Raw genomic sequence first — 6,970 nt, forward strand, 5'->3', positions numbered from 1 at the left:
GGCAACCAAATTCGCAAAGAAGTCGTCAAACTTTCACTCTTCGTAGATGACATAATAGTCTAGGTTAAAAAAAAAAAAAAACCCAAAGACTCCATCAAATATTGCTAGAACTGATAAAGGAATTGAGCAAAGTTGCAGGATATAAAATCAACGCACCAAAGTCTGTTGTGTTTCTATACACTAACAACAAAGCAGCAGAAAGAGAAATCAAGGAATTGATCCCATTTACAATTGCAACAAAAACCATTAAGGTATCTAGGAATAAACCAAACCAAAGAGGTGAAAGATCTGTACTCTGAAAACTCTAGAACACTTATGAAAGAAATCAAGGAAGACACAAATAAATGGAAAACATTCCATACACATGGATTGGAAGAACAAATACTGTTAAAATGTCGATGCTACCAAAAGCAATTTACACATTCAATGCTATCCATATCAAACTACACCAGCAGTTTTCACACAGTTGGAACAAACACTCCTAAAATTTGTATGGAATCAAAAAAGACCCTGAATAGTCAAAGTACAGTTGAAAAAGAAAATCAAAGCTGATGGCATCACAATTCTGGACTTTAAACTCTGCTACAAAGCTGTAGTCACCAAGACAGTATGGTACCGACACAAAAACAGACACATAGATCAATGGAACAGAATAGAGAACCCAGAAATGGACCCTCAACTCTGTGGTCAACTCATCTTTGACAAAGCAGGAAAGAATGTCCACTGAAGAAAAGACAGTCTCTTCAACAAATGGTGTTGGGAAAACTGGACAACTACATGGAGAAGAATGAAACTGGACCATTTTCTTACACCATACATAAAATTGATGAAAGACCTACATGTGAGACAGGAATCCAACAAAACCCTACAGGAGAACACAGGCAGCAACCTCTTTAACCTTGGCTGCTGCAACATCTTGCTAGACATGTCTCCAAAGGCAAGGGAAACAAAAGAAAAAATGAACTATTGGGACTTCAGCAAGATAAAAAGCTTCTGCACAGCAAAGAAACAATCAACAAAAGTAAAAGGCAGCCTAAGGAAATGGAAAAGATATTTGCAAATGTCTTATCAGATAAAGGGCTAGTATCCAAGATCTATAAAGAACTTATCAAATTCAGCACCCAAAAAACAAAAAAATCCAGTTAAGAAATGGGCAGAAGACATGCAAACACATTCCTCCAAAGAAGACATACAAATGGCCAACAGACACATGAAAAAATAGATTGTTTCCAAGCAGCTGCACCATTTCACATTCCCACCAGTACTGTATGAGGGTTCTAATTTCCCCACATTTTTACCAACACTTAATATTATCATCTGTCTTTTTGGTTAGAACCATCCTAGTGGGTATCTAACTGAATTCTTATCAGTTTATATGACTTAGGAGGTTGATGGTATCATTGGTTTATACGACTTAGCAAGGTGAAGAAGGGGAATGCATCTAGTAAGAAGAAACAGCATAAAGTGCCTAAAGTGGTGACTTATTCAGATTTGGTTGGGGCTCTAGATGTATGGGGGAGGGGGTATGAGAGACAAGGCAAAGGAGTTAGAAAAGGATTCTGCTAAGGACTTTGGAATTTATTTTGAGGGAAACAGAAGCCAATAAAGGATTTCAACCAAGTGAGTGCCAAGATCAACCTTGTCTTTTTAGGGTTACCCTGGGAGCAATATAGTGATTGATATGTGGGGACTGCAATGAAAAATAGAGATATCAAACATAAGGGTCTTGCAGAGACTGGGCAAGAAATAATGGAAAACTATAATGTGGAAAAGGCAATGGGGTGCCTGGGTAGCTAAGTCGGTTAAGCGTCTGCCTTGGATCCAGGTCATGATCCCAGGGTCCTGGGATGGATCCTCGGGTCAGGCTCCCCACTCAGCAGGAAGTCTGCTTCTCCCTCTTCCTCTGATCCTCCCCCACACTCCTGTGCTCTCTATCTCACCCTCTCTTCTCTCAAATAAATAAAATCTTTTTTTAAAAAAGGCACTAGTGATGTAAAAATGGGGGACATAAACAAGACATAACATGGAGGTAGAATTTACAAGGCTCTGGATGCTTGAACGGGGATGAGAAAGGGGGAGCCAAAATAATTCCCTGGTTTCTGGTCTTGACAACTATATAAACTTATAAATATTAAAAATAAGAAAGAGTGGTTAATATACGTAAAAGAGATCTGTGGAATTCACCTAGATATGGAATACCTTAGGAGAGAAAATAATTTGAGACAGATTATGAATACAGTTGTATATTGTGTATATTATGTATATTAGGAATACAGGTACATTGAGTTTGTGGCCCTTTGGGAATTCAAACGGACTCCCATCCAAGCACGAACCAGGCCCGACCCTGCTTAGCTTCCGAGATCAGACGAGATCGGGCGCGTTCAGGATGCAAACGGAGATACTCAATACATAGTTGGTTACATACATTCAGAGCTCTGGAGACACATCTAGTATGCAAGTAGAGATTTAGAATATGGAAGCGCGTAAGTTCGAGCTGCTGTTCTGGGAGTGATAATACCATTTAAGGTTAGCCAAAAGAAACTGGGGGGATGGCCAACAACAGATCATTAGAAAGGTGAACTTAAGGGATTGGCAGAGAAAGATGAGCTCATAAAAGAAACAAAGAAGGGGCATCTGGGTGGCTGGGCCCAGCTGGGCCCCTCTCCCTCTTTGTAGTGCCAAGGCCTCTCTGTAGGGTGTTTCCATTGGGCAGCTGGATTCACGGACTCCAGGAAAGAGTATTCCACAAGACAGGAGGTGAAAGCTGCCAGTTTCTTAGAGCCTGGGCCTAGGAACCTGTGTAGTGTTACTTTTGCCATATTTTGGGGGTTAAAGCAATTGCAGAGTCTGTCTACATTTAAAAGAAAGGGGCATAAACTTCCACCTTTTGGTAAGAGGGGGTTCAACGAATTTGCGTCCTTTAATCCTCCATAGAAATTGACAGAAAGGGAGGAGAATATACAGGTAATCTCTAAAATTTATAAGGAATTAATAGCTTTAGTAGCTGGACTATACAAGAACCCCTGCAAATCAAGAAAAAGACAGCTGCTCCAATAAAAAAAAAAATGTGGACAATGACTGTGCATATGAAATTTATAGAAGTGGAAACTAAAAAGCCAACATGCATACAAAAAAATGCTGAAAATAATTGGTAGTCAGTGAAATGCAAATCAAAGTCACAACAAGCTATTATTTTATGAAAGGCTTTCACGGTGGTGCACTAGTGATCGTTTGGGCCAGACAATTCTTCATTGTGGGGCTCTTCTGTACATTGCAGGATGTTTAGCAGCACCCCTGGCCTTTACCCAGTAGTAGACATACCAGTTGTAACAATCAAAAATGTCTCCAGACATTGCCAATTATCTTCTGAAGGACAAAATTGCTCACTGCTTTGCACACCTATCAGCTTGGCAAAAAATAGAAAGTTGGTTAATGCTAAGTATTGGCAGAGCTATGGCAACATGGGAACCTCAGGCACGGCTGGTGGATGTGTGGGCAGCACAGCCATTCTTGAGAGCAGCCAATTTAAATATACCATTACCTCATCACCCAGCAATTCAGTCTCTACAAAGAGCCATATAGGAGAATGTTCTCTGCAGCTTTGACAGTGGGGAGTTGGGAGACGAACTAAAGTGATGCAGAACACTCCACCTACCAGGAAAGGATAGACATTTTTCTCAGTGCCCATGACACATTCTGCAAGGAAAACCATACATTAGACCACAAACAAGTCTTAATAAATTTTATTTTATTTTTTAAAGATTTGTTTATTTGAGAAAGAGAGCATGAGCTGGAGGGGCAGAGGGAAAGGGAGACTCTCAAGCACACTCCCCCATAAGCACATAGCCCAGTGTGGGGCCTGATCTCACAACCCAGAGACGACGACCTAGGCCAAAATCAAGAGTTACTTGCCTAACGTGGGGCTTAAACTCACAGCCCCAAGATCAAGTCACATGTTCTTCTGAGCCAGCCAGGTGCCCCAGGAAGAAACATTTCTTAATCTATTCTATTGATGAGGGAGCAGGAGGCTGGCTGAAGACCAAGCAAAAGCTGGCACCCTGCACCCCCTCTCCACCCGCTCCCCTCGGTAATACGTGTGACATTCCTCAGGCACCCCTGACTGCCATAAACGAGAAAGAAGTAGTTAACTTGCAGAGATCACAATCCTGCAAGACAGAGTCTCCCTTGGTTTACAAATGTCCTAGAGATCTACAAACCAAGAAGTTACCGTATCAATAGCACAATTTCCAGAGGCAAATAACTCAGTTCCTCAAGCCCTAAATAAAGTTAAATTTCTTCTAAACCCAAATCTCACTAAGACGCTAGATAGCAGAAATGTGAATGGCTTGCCAAAAGACAACATTGATCAAGCCGCAAGGCCTCCAGTATCCCAGCACCTGGTAGGCCCTCTTTAGCATATGAAAGTTCCATTGAAACCTCCCTTCACCTCACCTTCCCCCAACCGCAAAGTACATAACCTGCCATCCCTCACAATCCGGGGCAGCAGCTCTTCCTGCCCACGGGTCCCGTCCGCGTACTTTAATAAACCACCATTTTGCACCAAAGATGTCTCAAGAATCTTTCTTGGTCATCGGCTCTGGACCTCAGCCCACCGAACCTCACCTAGGTTCTAGAACTTCATCACTATGAGGCCAGTACTGCCCTGATACCAAAGCCAGAGAAAGATATTACAAGAAAGGAAAAATAGAGACTAATACTTCTCCTGAATATTGATGCTAAAATCAACAGCATGCTAGCAAACTGAATTTAGCAGCATATTAAGAGGATACATTACAACCAGATGAGATTTATTGCTGGAATTCAAAGCTGATTCAACATTAAGAAAAATCAATGTAATATACCATATTAACAGAACAAAGGGGGGAAAATGATAATCTCAAATGATGCAGAACAAACATTTGACAGAATTCAGTATCTTCTCATGACAAAAACACTCAACTAGAAATAAAAGGAAATTACCTCAAGAAAATAAAGACCAGGGGCGCCTGGGTGGCTCAGTGGGTTAAGCTGCTGCCTTCGGCTCAGGTCATGATCTCAGGATCCTGGGATCGAGCCCCGCATCGGGCTCTCTGCTCAGCAGGGAGCCTGCTTCCTCCTCTCTCTCTGCCTCTCTGCCTGCTTGTGATCTCTCTCTGTCAGATAAATAAATAAAATCTTTAAAAAAAAAAAAAGAAAAGAAAAGACCATATATGAAAAACTCACAGCTGACATCATACTAGGTGATGAAGTTCTAGAACCTAGGTGAGGTTCGGTGCCGATGACCAAGAAAGAATTCTTGAGACATCTTTGGTGCAAAATGGTGGTTTATTAAAGCACGGGGACAGGACCCCTGGTCAGGAAGAGCTGCTGCCCCGGATTGTGAGGGATGGCAGGTTATGTACCTTGCGGTTGGGGGAAGGTGAGGGGAAGGGAGGTTTCAATGGAACTTTCATATGCTAAAGAGGGCCTACAAGGTGCAGAGATACCGGAGGCCTTGCCCTTGTGGCTTGATCAATGTCAAGATAGTTGGGAGATTCTTGGTGGGGTGTCACAATCCCGCTACCAATCGTCTTTGTTAGTGAGATTTAGGTTTAGAAGAGATTTAACTATATTTACATTTCCTTCTATCTCAGCCTCCTTCAGTTTCGTTTATGGTGGGGAGGGAGACATTAGGGCTTGAGGAACTGAGTTATTTGCCTCTGGCTATTGATTTGTAAACCAAGGGAGACTCCCGTCTTGCAGGATTGGGATCTCTGCAAGTTAACTATTTGTTTATCGTTTATGGCAGTCAGGGGTGCCTGAGGAATGCTACACTTATGAGGGGGAGATGGAGAAGGGGTGCAAGGTGCCAGCTTTTGCTTTGTCCTCAGCCAGCCTCCTGCTCCCTCATCACTAGGTGGTGAAGATTGAAAGCTTTTCCTTAGGGGCGCACGGGTGGCTCAGTCGGTCAAGCGTCTGCCTGAGGCTCAAGTCATGATCCCAGAGTCCTGGGATCCCTGTTGGGTAGGAAGCCGGCTTCTCCTCTCCCACTCCCCCTGCTTGTGTTCCCTCTCTGTCTCTCTCTGACAAATAGAGTCTTTTAACAGGAAAAAAAAAAAGCTTTTCCTTAAATACCAGGATCAAGACAGGAATGTTCACTTTCACCACTTCTATTTCATATATTATTGGCAGTTCTAGCCAGGGAAATTAGGCAAGAAAAAGAAAAGCGTCCAAATTGGAAAGGAAGTAATGAAATTATCTCTGTTTACAGGAGAACCCTAGCGATTACACAAAAAACTCTCTCGGGCTAATAAAGAAACACACCAAAGTTGCAGGATTCAAGACCACCACACAAAAATCAGCTACATTTCTCTATGCTAATAAGGAATAATCCCAAAAGGAAATTAAGAAAACAAATCTACAATAGCATCAAAAAATACTGTGGAAAAAACTAAAGAGGCAAAAGACTTATACACTAAAAACAATAAAACATGCCTGAAAGAACTTAAAGACACAAATAAATGGAAATCCATTACTTGTTCATGGACTAGAAGACTTAATATTGTCATGATATCAGTACTACCTAAAGCAATATACAGGGGCGCCTGGGTGGCTCAGTGGGTTAAGCCTCTGCTTTATGCAGCTAATAATACAGATTTAATGATTGGGTATGAGAATTAGAGGAGATAATGCATTAAAAACTGCCTCATGGGCGCCTGGGTGGCTCAGCGGGTTAAAGCCTCTGCCTTCGGCTCGGGTCATGGTCCCGGGGTCCTGGGATCGAGCCCCACATCGGGCTCTCTGCTCAGCGGGGAGCCTACTTCCCTTCCTCTCTCTCTCCCTGCCTCTTGCCTACTTGTGATCTCTGTCAAATAAATAAATAAAATCTTTAAAAAAAAATAAAATAAAATAAAAATAAAAACTGCCTCATTCGGGGCACCTGGGTGGCTCAGTGGGTAAAGCCTCTGCCTTCAGCTCAGGTCATGATCCC

This window comes from Enhydra lutris, unplaced genomic scaffold (genome assembly GCF_002288905.1).
Source record: "Enhydra lutris kenyoni isolate GAN:26980312 unplaced genomic scaffold, ASM228890v2 scaffoldscaffold34, whole genome shotgun sequence".
NCBI classification, from domain to species: Eukaryota; Metazoa; Chordata; class Mammalia; order Carnivora; family Mustelidae; genus Enhydra; species Enhydra lutris.